This window comes from Nuphar pumila, chromosome 7 (assembly GCF_984573655.1).
Source record: "Nuphar pumila chromosome 7, dmNupPumi1.hap1.1, whole genome shotgun sequence".
Lineage (NCBI taxonomy): Eukaryota > Viridiplantae > Streptophyta > Magnoliopsida > Nymphaeales > Nymphaeaceae > Nuphar > Nuphar pumila.
This window is the reverse complement of record NC_143255.1, coordinates 91,894,896-91,907,655: the sequence shown is the minus strand read 5'-3', so window position 1 is coordinate 91,907,655 and position 12,760 is coordinate 91,894,896.

The window sequence follows — 12,760 nt, the reverse complement described above, 5'->3', positions numbered from 1 at the left end:
GACTGTATTCAGCCTGCTCAGACATCATCCTAATCAGCATTTTCTTGAACATCTGATATGTAGTCGGATCAATGTCATCCCTATCATTCATACTCTGTCTTCTGACAGATCTTGGAGAATCCATTTCTTCTTGCCTGCTTCTAAAATCACTGATGCACTGACGCAGTGGTGTTTTCTTGCTTGATCTGATCTGAACCACTTGGGAATACTGATGCTCTCTACAGAATGAGATAGATGATTAAATTTCGATTATGAAGATTTAGGATAGAAATGAATATAAGAAGAATATTTGATGAGAATTTGGTAGATAATTGAAAGAACATCCCATTACTAGGGATTGGGTCGCCGCTGGAGTCACGACAATTATGTTGCCATTCTTTGCAAGGAGAACGAACAACTGCAAATATGCCTTGTCACCTAGGCGAGGTCGTCAAACCATGATAGAATGAAAGTTGAAGGATTTTTTTTGTTTATTGAAGAAAAAAAATATGATTGCATCAATAGTGGACTTGAGAAAGAGGGAGCATATAGACAGTCTGCCACCACTCTTAATGATCAGCAGAGACACGAGGACCCGAGAAAAGAGTGAGAATGATGAAATAATCCCAGTCATATCTGGCAAAATGGTATGTTCTAGACCACTGCGCTGATACAAGGTTGAACTCTAGCATAACCTCTGATAGTAGTCGAGCTTCTACGCGCTTTTGTCTCTTAGAAAATTGCTTGACACATCACTCTGGATAGTAGTAGGTACAGAAAAATGGGCCAAGTAGCTTGAACTGCTTGCCATACACATATGTATATTTGGGAAGAAGGCGAGCCCTTCAGTGCACAGAACCATTGCATGCTGGATTCTTTCTCGAACTGTCCTGGACAACGAGCTGACTTCTGTGAATTCTCCATACTGCCGGTAGATCTCAATCAGACTCACGTATTCATTCCCGTTTTCTTCAATCAGTGGCCACGACTTACGTCCTGTCATGCAAGCCACAACATCTTTAGGGTCCAGACCCTTGACATTGATCAGAAATTGCTGCTCTAACGGATGTCCAAGTTGACTGGCTAGTTCGGGCAGTCCCATGATCTCTGAAAATTCGTCCATCAATAGGGTCATCTCGCCCCATGGGAACCAAAATGTGCAAGTGCGCGGATTCCACCGCTCTGTCAGTGCATGGATCAGATTGCCATTAACTGTCAACTTTCCCACTGCAGATGCCAGTTCCAACCAGCAATCGCTTAAGTGGTCCGGAAACATACAAGAGAAGTTTTTGAACCAGATATAGTACCACCAGGGGAAGAAGGGTCCGGTGCTGAGAGCTTGATGCTCGGGAAGACTTTGTCGCACCTCGTAGGAGATGTGACCCTCATGAAAGACAGAGTCGAGCTGACTGAATGCCATTAGACTGAAAGATAGGAAGATTGGAATTAGACTTTGAAAAAAATACAAGAATTTTGAAAATTGCAGGCAAGATAAAAAGCTAGAAATTCGAAGTCCAGAGGAACGAAAGAATGGAAAATCTCTTGGAGTTTTGAAGAAAAGGTGGATAATTTGAAAAAAAATCATCCAAGGTTTTTGAGAAAAAGGAGATATTTCACAAAAGATGGAAAATGAGATATTTTGGAAAATTGTTTGGTATTTTGGAAAAAATGGGAAAAATATGAGAAAATAAGACGAAAATGAATATCATACATTTAATTACAAACAATTATGCACATACAGCAATCCCTAAGAAGCCAACTCTAAACGCATTGATTTTGAAAGAGCTTTAGGACCCTAATCCTGACTCTAGGCTCAGATCAACTGTGTCCAATCATGCTATGCAGATATACTCGAGCCGAGGCTCGATGTACGTGGCATAAAACTCATCTCCGGGTCTAGGCTTGTGTTTTCCCAACATCCTTGAGCGCCTGCCGATATACGTTGGACTATGGCCCTTGGTACGTGGCAGGGGGGCGTTAGCCCAAATAAGTGGCCCAGTTGTGAGGCTCTGTCCCGAACTATCGTTCTGGAAGAGAGTCCAGCAACGTGAAGACCGGGTAGACATAGGTGGGGTGCTTTTTGAAATATGATCACATGCAGGCAAACAGAGGGCTCTAAGTCCTAAAGAGATAGAATTTTAAAATTTTTTAAAGAAGCAAACATTGTTTTCATACAAATCCTAGATTGAGGAGTGTTGTATTTCAGACCTAAGTCTAAGTGAGCATGAATAATTCTCCTCAATATGGTCCTACCAAACCATGCCTAGTCTACATGCAATCCATGTCAGCTGGATTCAAGCCTAGGCTCCTAGGTTCACATGATATCAGGAATTAAAGCTGACATTCCATAGAGCATAATTTTGATAATTGAGCTAAGTCAATGCACATACTTGATCAGGCGAAGACAGGTCCCATCACGGTCGCCAAACCTGTTATCATTGCAAAATTTTTCCCCTCCCTTGCGAGAGAGAAACGAATTTCGCGAGTCAAACTCGACCAAAGTTTTGAAAATTGTTTTAAAAATTTACTCGCCTCCATTTTGAAAATTTGCAGAAAAATTCCATGGAATGGGATCCGCCTGTCGGTACGAGGTTCAACCGTTCCTGGCGCCTTTACCAGGGGTAATTGAACCAAGGATCAATTACGTGCTTTAACTTGACTCAAATATCTAAATTATGCTCTATTTTTCCTAGAATGCACAAAGAATCAGGCTTGTGCTATGGAATTTTGAAAAATGCAAGTTTGAGAAAATATGATGTTTGCTTTGGAAAATTGAAATGCATTAAGAAAAGGACTGGAAAATGCTTGAAAATGGAATTCCTGGGAAAATCATTGAATTTTATTGGAAATCAGAAATTTGCATTGGAAAGTGATTTCTTAGGAAAATTTGAACTTTGGAAAATCGATTTTAAAATTTGGAATTGCTTTTCTGAGAAAATGGATTTGAGAATTCTGAGGAAATCTAAGAAATTCATTGGAAATGACTTTTGAAATGAAAAATGGATTCTCAGGAAACTGGGTTCTCAGGAAAGTGGGAAATCTAAGAAAATTGATTTTTTTTTTTTAAACTTGAGACTTTGAAAGTTGAGAGTTTTAAAACATTGGAAAATTTTGGTTGAACTTAGAAAATGCCTTGAAATCTCTTTTGAAAACTTAGGATTTTGAGAAAAACTTGGAAATTCTTGAGAAAACTGAAAAATTTTTTAAATTGAAATTGGAAAATGAGTTTGAAAATAATGCAATTTGAATGATATGAATGAATGAATATGAATTTGAAAAAGGGAATTTCATTAAGGAATTGGGAAATCCTTTTGAAACTTTGAGAAATGCAGTGCATTTTTGAAGTTAGCCTAAGAGTGTAGGCTGAATGTGGCTAATACGAAGATCATAAATCTTGGTTTTCTTCGTATTCTAACTATGGCCATAAATAAGAATCCCACCGAGTTTATAAACTCCATAAGAGCTTGTGCACGTGCCATTCGTGTAAACCATAGTGAATTTGAAATAATGTGCATGAATCATACATCACATATTGAAATTTGCATAAACTAAACTATATGCAATGCAACCCTATTCTAAGCAAAAAAGTAACTCTTATTCCAAATTATTACATTTGAGGTTACATTGAATTGAAAAAAAAAAAAATAAAAGCTAAGTCTTCTTCTTGAATGTTCCTGCAAAACTAGAAAATAAGGTTAACACCAAAATGTAGGTTTTTCTGAATTTATCCGAAAATATGGGAAATTATCAGATATTATTCAGATATAAACCCAAATTCATACCCCCTTTGATATAAACATGATAAATAATGAATAAATTTCGAAAATAAACTTGAAAATTCGAAGTTGGGGTCAAAATGACCAAAATACCCCTGATGACCTTGAAATCAGGGTTTTCTGAAAGAATTTTTATAATTTTTGGAATTTTGAAAATCAAATGAAATCAATCAAGCATAATATGATAAAATATGATGATATGCATGAAATTTTGGAGAATTAGAAATTGAAATTTCGAAATTTAGGTCAAAATGACCAAAATACCCCCGATAACAAGACTATGGCCTTGAAACTAGGGTTTTCTGAAATAAATTTTGCAAAATTGAAAAATATGAAATGCAAAGGAGATTGAAGTGAACCCTAATATGATTCTACATGCTTATGTACATGATAAAAACCCTAAAATGGCAAAAATATCATAAAACATCGAATTTAACCTGATTTTCGCCTGATTTTCGCTTTTGAATTTAAAGATAAACTAACACATGGAGCAAATGAACTTGGAATTAAACCAAATTTGGCATGGACACCTAAAATAACCCTAGAAACATAATGGATCTCGAAAATCTATTTTTTTGTATTTTTAAATATGAAAATTCAAATAAAAACCCTAAATTTGGTGATTTTTGCCTAAAATGTTGATTCTAAAGGGGATTTAGGATATCAAATTTCCATAAAAATTTCCCAAATTTTATGGAGTGATAGAGGACAGTAAGGCAAGGATTTGTTCATTTTACATTTTCTGGTTTTGACCTATGGTCGGAGCTGTGCCACTCCGGCAAGTCGGTTGGGAATCCGGCGACTCTATGATTTAGGGGAAACAGACATGTTTTGGTAGAAAACATAGGAAAAATGGAATACAGATGGGAAAAAGTCTGAAATTATGGTATACTGTCCCTGACAAACAGATAAAGATTTTATTTTTTGACACCATTGGTATTCGGGTCACGGTTTGGAAAAGGCCACACTATTATCAGAGACCTAAATCTCTGGAATTTCTGGACATTGGAATCTGTTAGACAGAAAGAGAAAATCCAAGAAAAATAATTAAACAGATCCAAAAATTCCCAAATTTTGGGAAATGACAGGAAATTATGTTAGTAACAACTTTCATGTTAAAAGTTTTTGCAGACGAGTTAAATATTGGATGGACTTGGTGCATTAAGGTCTGTCTATACCCTGACGAAAGAAAATCGATATTTTCCCAGGGGTCTGAGAAATCCGATTTTTTACAGAGGTCAAAACTAGTTGGAAAAACCTAAAAATTTCCAGATCATTAGTAGATTCAATTATGAATCTACTGTGATTTTTTAAGAATGATTTGAATCCCACAAAAGGGTGAATCCGAAGGTTTTTGTCTGCTAAAGCAGGAATTGAAATTTCTGGATGACAGAAAACCCGATTTAAGGTTTGATCGGTTTAGAAGGGTTCCAGAACCCAAATTGAATCAAATTTTTGGCAATAAAACAAAGACATATAATCCTACTTGATATAAAATTTACAGAATTTATTGGTGCATAAATTTTCATAAAATAATGCATGGATTTTGCACAAAATTGAAATTCTTATGGATTCTAAATCAACTATTAATAGAACTATATGAAATGAACAAAATACATGATGGAATTTAACTAAATGCAATTTTTAAATCTAAAATTGTATGAAACATGAAAATAAAATCAAAACTATCATGAAGGGTGTATGACCTATTTTGATGTTGGCTCTCAAAACGAGAGAATCAATCCCATAGATAGACGAATCTCATCGTTTACTTAGCCTAAATACGTGAGATGAAACTACTATCATATTTTTTTTTTAATTTAAGAACTATATATATATATATATATATATATATATATATATATATATATATATATATATATATATATATATATATATATATAAAATATTCATACTACTGCCAATTAAATCTTCAACTTGACTTTATAGCATCCATAAAAATAAAATAAGACTTGGATTTACCTTTGTACCGGTGGGAACGATGGTAGTGAACCGGTTGAGGATGAGGTTTCGACGCCCGAAAGGGTGGTTGGAGATAATGGTATGGATGTGGACTGATTGCACTTGATAGGGTTGTTGTAGATGATAACCAGTTGCAAAGGAGAGGAAAAAAAAGGCTGGGTGCCAATGAGGCCTATGATGCTGCCAACATGGAAGGGTGCTGTTGGACTCAAGGTTGGATGGCTTGGAGATTGCTGTCGTGATGAAGTATGAAGGTGGAAGAGCTGCAGCGGCTGCTTCAAGATCACTGCTACTATGCTGAACCAGTGGTGGAGAAGAGGCTGACGGTGGGTGCTAGAGAGAGGTTGATGCTGAAATCTTGAAGTCTGAAGGTGCTGCAACGATGGAAGTTGGAGCTGATGATGATAGTATGTTGCTACCGCCTTGATTAGGGAGGAGCTTGATGGAACTTGAAGATGAAGCTGTTGTGCTGTGGTGAAAGATGGGCTGCATCAAGTGTAGGTGGTGCTGTCAAGGAAGGAGACGGCTGCAACTGTGAAGGGGAAGCTGGAAGTGGCTGGTTATCTTGCTGCAATCAGAGATGGGTGCTGTGTAATGAGGGTGAAGGGCTTAAGGGGGAGAGAGAGAGAGAGAGAGAGAGAGAGAGAGAGAGAGAGAGAGAGAGAGAGAGAGATGTGAGGTTAGAAGATGGCTGAGAGAGGCTCCCAGGGCTGGGCGTGAATGCCCCCTTTTTTTTTTTTGAATAGGTAAGAAGGAAAAGTTTTTTAAGGGGGGAAACTTAGGGAAAATGACAAGTATCTAGGGTTTAATGATTTCAGTTTTGATCTTTTTTTCTTTTTTTTTTTTAAAAAAAAAACAAAGGAGGCGTGAATGAAGAGAAATCCACCAGCCGTGTATCCTCTTTTTTGGTGTTGAACTTAGGAAAATGAAAAATCTCCCTAAGTTTTAATGGGAAATCTTTTAATAAGAGGGGAAGAGAGACTTACGTGAATGGGCAATAATGAATGGGGAAAGAAAGAAAGAAGGAAAGAAGGGGAAGAAGGAAAAGGAAAGGAAAGAGGGAAGAAAGAAGAGAGAAAGGAGAAAGAGAAAGGCTAGAAAAAGATGTACGTGAGTGAGTGGAAAGGGAGGAAAGAAAGAAAGAAAAAGGGAAGAAGAAAGAAAAGAAAGAAAGAAGGAAAGAAAAGAAAAATAAAAATAAAAAAAAAAAGAAAATGGAGGAAGAAAGAAAAGAAATAGGCCGGAGGTTTGGGTGACCCCTTTGTGGGTCCCACCTTAGGAAGAATAAAATAAAAATAAAATAAAATAAATAAAATAAAACAAACCAAAAAAAAAATAAAGAAAAAGATAATTTTTTTTCTTATAAATTAAAACAAGAAAATACAAATGGATGGGCCATCTCAGAGCGGGTACAAATTCCACTTTTGAAATTCATTTTGATGATTAAATGGGTAAAATAGTCTTTTCAAAAAAATTCCAGACGAAACGAGCTATTTTTGGCAGTTTTTGAAACAAGCTCGGATTTTGAAGTTCAATACTCCATTGCGAAGCAAATCCAATGTAGAATTTAAAAATATAATTTTAAAAGAAATCCAGATTGTTTTTCTCAAAAAAATGCTTCCAAAACTATTTTCAAACAAAATGAGCTATTTTTTGCAGTTTTTGAAATGAGCTCGGATTTTGAAGTTTAATACCTCGTTGCGAAGCAAATCCAGTGTAGAATTTGAAAATTTGATTTTGAAATGAATCCAGATTGTTTTTCTCGAGAAAATATTTCCAAATTTAGAATCCTGGGGGTAAAAATGTTAATTTTGGAAACCCGAGGTTTGAAATTGATTTCTGAAAGCTTTTGAAACTTGATCTGGATTGAAATTTATAAAACTGGAGTTCTGGACTTCGAAAATGAAATGAAATGTGATGAAATGTCATGAAATGCTGAGAAATGATATGAAATGATGAGAAATGACATGAAATGCTATGCGAAATGCTAACTCTGAATGAAGAATTTTGGATGTTAGACCCCGATTGACACTTATACCAGTTCAAAAAGCGTTAAATTTGACAAAATTTGCAAAAAAAATGGTTGAAGAAATGATTTTCGAGCTCTACCAAGCTAGAGTGACATTGGAAATTAGGGTTTGAGCTGGATTAAACTAAAATGAACTGGATTGAACTGGGTTTTAGAGTTTCAGAACTCAAGTGAACTGATAATGATACTGACTCAACTGACCTTTCCGACTGAATTTTCAAGAAAAGTTCCCATTTTTAGAGAAATGGTAGGGAATGGTCACTGGGGCGAGGTGAATTACGACCCTGAACTGGGTTTGAGCTGAAGCAAACGTTACTAATACTGAGATGAACTAAAATCGAGGCTCAAACACTAGCTCAACTGACTGAACTCAGCTCAATTTCAGCTGAAAGAGCTGGAACAGGCTAAAATGGGCTCCTGGACACTTAGAAATGGTTTTGAACTGAAATAGGAGCACTCGAACTCCTGGTGAGCTCAAGCTAGACTCTGAGGAATATGACTGACTATGAATGACTGACTCAGAGACAATTGGCTTGGATTTGAGTGAGAAATGAGCTCATTTCTGAGGAAATAATCCTATTTTGTTATGAATGGTTAGAAATGAAAATGACTTTCTCACTGTGATTTCAAATGAGCTTGAAATGACTGATATTCTGACTGTCCTGAACTGACCAATGAGCTTGGTTGACTCCGACTGACTGGGGTCTGGGATGTCCTAGGGGTAAAATGGTAATTTTCTTAATGAAAATGGGTAAGATGGTGATTTTCTGAAACTGACTCGGGGTTTGACTCCTACACTGACCTAACAGGGTTGGCACTGCACGAGGAGGGTTGTTTGAGAATGGATGAGGAAAATTTGGGGTGTTTACAGAGGGTCGACCCCCTTCTGCTGGAAATGCAGGGGGGTCGACCCCCTGCCGGAAATGCAGGGGGGTCGACCCCCTGCCGGAAACGCAGGGGGTCGACCCCCTGCCAAAAACGCAAGGGGGTCGAGCCCCTGCTGCCGAAAATGCAGGGGGGTCATCCCCCTGCTGCCGGAAATGATTACTTGCGCGTCGCCGGGCAGTGGCGGGAGGCTGACGGGGAGCGGCGGCTGGCGAGCGGTGGACGGTGGGGGGCGGATAGAGGCCGACGGGCGGCAGGAGGGAGAGGGCGGCGGGCGGGAGCAAGACAGCGAAATAGGAAAAAGAGAAAGAGGGATGGGATTAGGGATTGACGCGACATTTAGCGACGGCTTAGCGACAGAATAATTTTGTCGCTAAGCCGTCGTAAATCAAAATACCAAAATAGCGACGAAATATATTCTGTCGCTAATCCGTCGCTAATTTGCGATGGATTAGCGACGACACAATTCCCTCTCTAAATTTGTCGCTAAAAAGGTTTTCTTGTATTAAGAATTAGCGACAAAAAATTGATGTCGCTAATCCATCGCTAATTAGCGACGGATTAGCGATAAAAGTTGTTTCATCGCTAATCTGTCGCGAATGAGCGACAGATTCATGAAGAAAGGTTTCTCTAGCTAATCTGTCGCTAATTAGCGACGGAAAAAATCCGTCGCAAATTTCCGTCGCTAATTAACAATTTTCTTGTAGTGCCAGTTATAATTCATTTTTGTAAAAGGCAAATGAAATGACATTTTTTAATTAATGCGTAATGCAATTTTTTTGTGCATGATTTTTGAAAGGGAGTGGTATGTGAAATGATGTTTCCTTTATAAATGAATGACATGTTGCACAAGTTTAGGAGGGTGTCGCTTTGCTTTGCTTCATCAGTAAGGAACAGACGAACCAACATTTCCTTTATAAACAACGTGTTCGTGGGTTTAACATATAACCTACTTCATCGCAAAGAGGGTATCGATGGCGAAGAAGGAGACAACGACAACTACACGGTCAGCTACTGTGAATCAGACATATATTTTCTAAACTTCATGATGAGTTTATTCAAAATTTATATATTTTATGTCATATATTCGATTTATTTTGTGTACTATAGAAAGGAATTACAGTATAATATGATGAATCATTTATTGAATATTCTGCTAATGTCAGTAGAACATCTACAAAAAAAAGGTGCCCGAAAACTTAATAAAGAGCTCCAAGATAACATCAATCGACTGCAAGATGAATTTTCATAAGAAAACACTATCAGTAATTTTGTACGTATGAAACCACTATCAGTTATATATTTACGTATGTCATGGGTATGTATGTTAACACATGCATATTTGTTGCAAACAGACTATATACAATTTTGTCATGTATATTCAAAGCAACGCAACAACCAATGCTAGACACATCATCGTCCCCTATTTCATGGTATATCGGTTCTCTTATATGTTTATTTTCTTTTTTGATTTACTCTTGTTGCTTCGTATTTTAACCTTACTATTATCACTATTTCGTTCAACAGAGTTTCGTCTGCCAACTGCCATATGCCATTGGATTTCAAGATGGAATATAATGTTGGGGGTTGATGATCACTGCAGAGACTTTTAGTCAAATGAAAAGGTAAGTGAAGAAACTTGTTGTCCAAGGTTTATGAGGCATAACAGTCCTAACATAATTTGTACTATCGATTTATAAGATATTATATCGATTTAAGACATTGTTTTGTTTCTTAATATTGATTTGTATGTTGATTCTAAGCTATCAATATGAATTTCCATATCGATTTGTAAGATATTTTATTATCGATTTGCATATATTGATTCCTACATTATGGCAATCTTTTGAGCATTGGGTCTTATACGTGATGAATTTACGAAAAAAATAACTATGGTACTACAACTCATTGGACTTTCACACTAGTATACAACGTGACATTATGCATTTGGTAAGTTTATATCTATAAGTATATTGTATCTTGTACGGTGGCCTAGAATTTACTTGCTTCTACATTAACCACAGAAGGGATTCGTCAAAGACGTTTTGGGTGTCGACATTGGTGAGTGGAGGTTTCACTGCGCACATGATGCTCCTTTACCAAATAATGGTGTTGATTGTGGTGTATTTATAATGAAGTATATTGAAGCAATATACAATGAAGAAGAACCTATTTTCGACATTGTATGCTCTACACTTAAACATGTTTTATTATCCTATATTAGTAGGAACTCAATTTATATATTGGTGTCACATTACCTTTTTATTGCAGGATGATATACCTGGATTTCGCATAGAACTATGCAAAAAATTGAGGGAGTTTCTAATTATGAAAGAGAAAAAAACTCAACTGGCAAGAATACTTAGAAGGCAACAAACGACGCGACCCCCCCCCCCTCCCCATGAGTAATATGATGTGCAGAGATTTCTAATAGATTTTGTATACAAATTTTGTAAGACTGTGTATATAAATTATGGAAATCTCTCTGGGTTGAAATAAAAATTTAATTTTACTAAACACATCAATAAGTTGGATTGTTATTTGTAGCAAAGGCAAATTGTTACCTCTGACATAGACATTATTTTGTAAATCGCTATAAGACACTATCTGGTATAACGATTCAAATATAGTATATATTCATCGATTTGTCTTATCGTGATTTACACAATGATTGACAAAAGATGAAAAAGAGAAAGAAAAAATAAATTGACACGATGTTTATTGGTAAACTATAAATCTAGGTAACTTGATAAATACAAATTGACTTACAACCAAAATTCTTTAAGTTTCAAAATATAACAATATTTGTCCTATCACGATTTGCTTTTACGAGCTTTGTCTATGTAAATGATATGTTCTATCGAGATAATTTCAAAAATATAAATTGATTTCATTCACAAAGATAAACAAAGACATATCGTTGTCGCGGTAACTTCATAACTACAAATCGACGTGATTTACAACCACACTCATAACTACAAATCGCCGTGATTTACAACCACATTCATTTACAAAAAATTAGTATATAGTTACAATACATCATGACCAATGGCTTAGCTTAGATACAATACATGACCATCATCATCAAAGAAAGCAGACATCATCATCAGCATCACCCCCACATCCAAATAGTGATGTGCTTTGAATGCAATCCAGGTGCACATGAAATCCAACTTGCTAGTATAGAAAGCTTCAAGGTAGAGCTAATGAAGCTGTAGAATGCATGGGATCCCATCATCATCGATATGTTTCTACTGGCAGAGAAGATGAAACTGCAAGACTGTAGCATATTTGTCATTGTTGTATTTTGCATAAACTTTGATATATTTCATGACAAATATGCCATAATCATGGTCTCCTCATTTATTTCAAATCGAGGACATATAAGGCTTTGCATGATCAATCCAGGTGTGCATGAAATCCAGCTTACTAGTGCAGAAAGCTTCGAGACAGAGCTGATGAAGCTGCAAAAGGTATGGATCCCAACAGACAGAGAAGATGGAGTCTGCACGACTGTAGCATATTTTTCATGAAGTATATTGATGTATACACAGAAGATAACCACCATAATCACCATCAAAGATTATCCACATCTTTCCTCATGTCATGAAACAAGTAGGTTATGAGCATCAAACCCCATCTATCAAGCACTGGTAGAAGAACATAGAAGAACAAAGAAGAAAGAAAATTATAAGGAAGGAGAAGAAGAAGAAGAAGAAGAAAATGAAGGTGGAGGAGAAAAAAGAAGAAAAAGTTGCATTGCCGCAGAAAAGAGTAAGAGAGGTTAAATAGATTAGGGTTTTAGACCTGGATAACGGGTCGGGTTGAGTAGGGTAGGGTTTTACATAGAATAGGGTTTTACACAGATCTATATTAGGGTTTTACATATATACTAGAGTTTTATGCACGTGTACACAAATTGACACGATGTTTAGATTTAGTAAAGTAAAAATCAAGGTAACTTCATAAATACAAATCGATTTACAACTTGATACCGACTTAAGTAACAATTGCAAATCGATATCATTGTTTCATTCTTAATATTTTAGTAACAGTTGCAAACCGATATGAGTAAATCGCGATATTACATATCGATATCATTCATAAA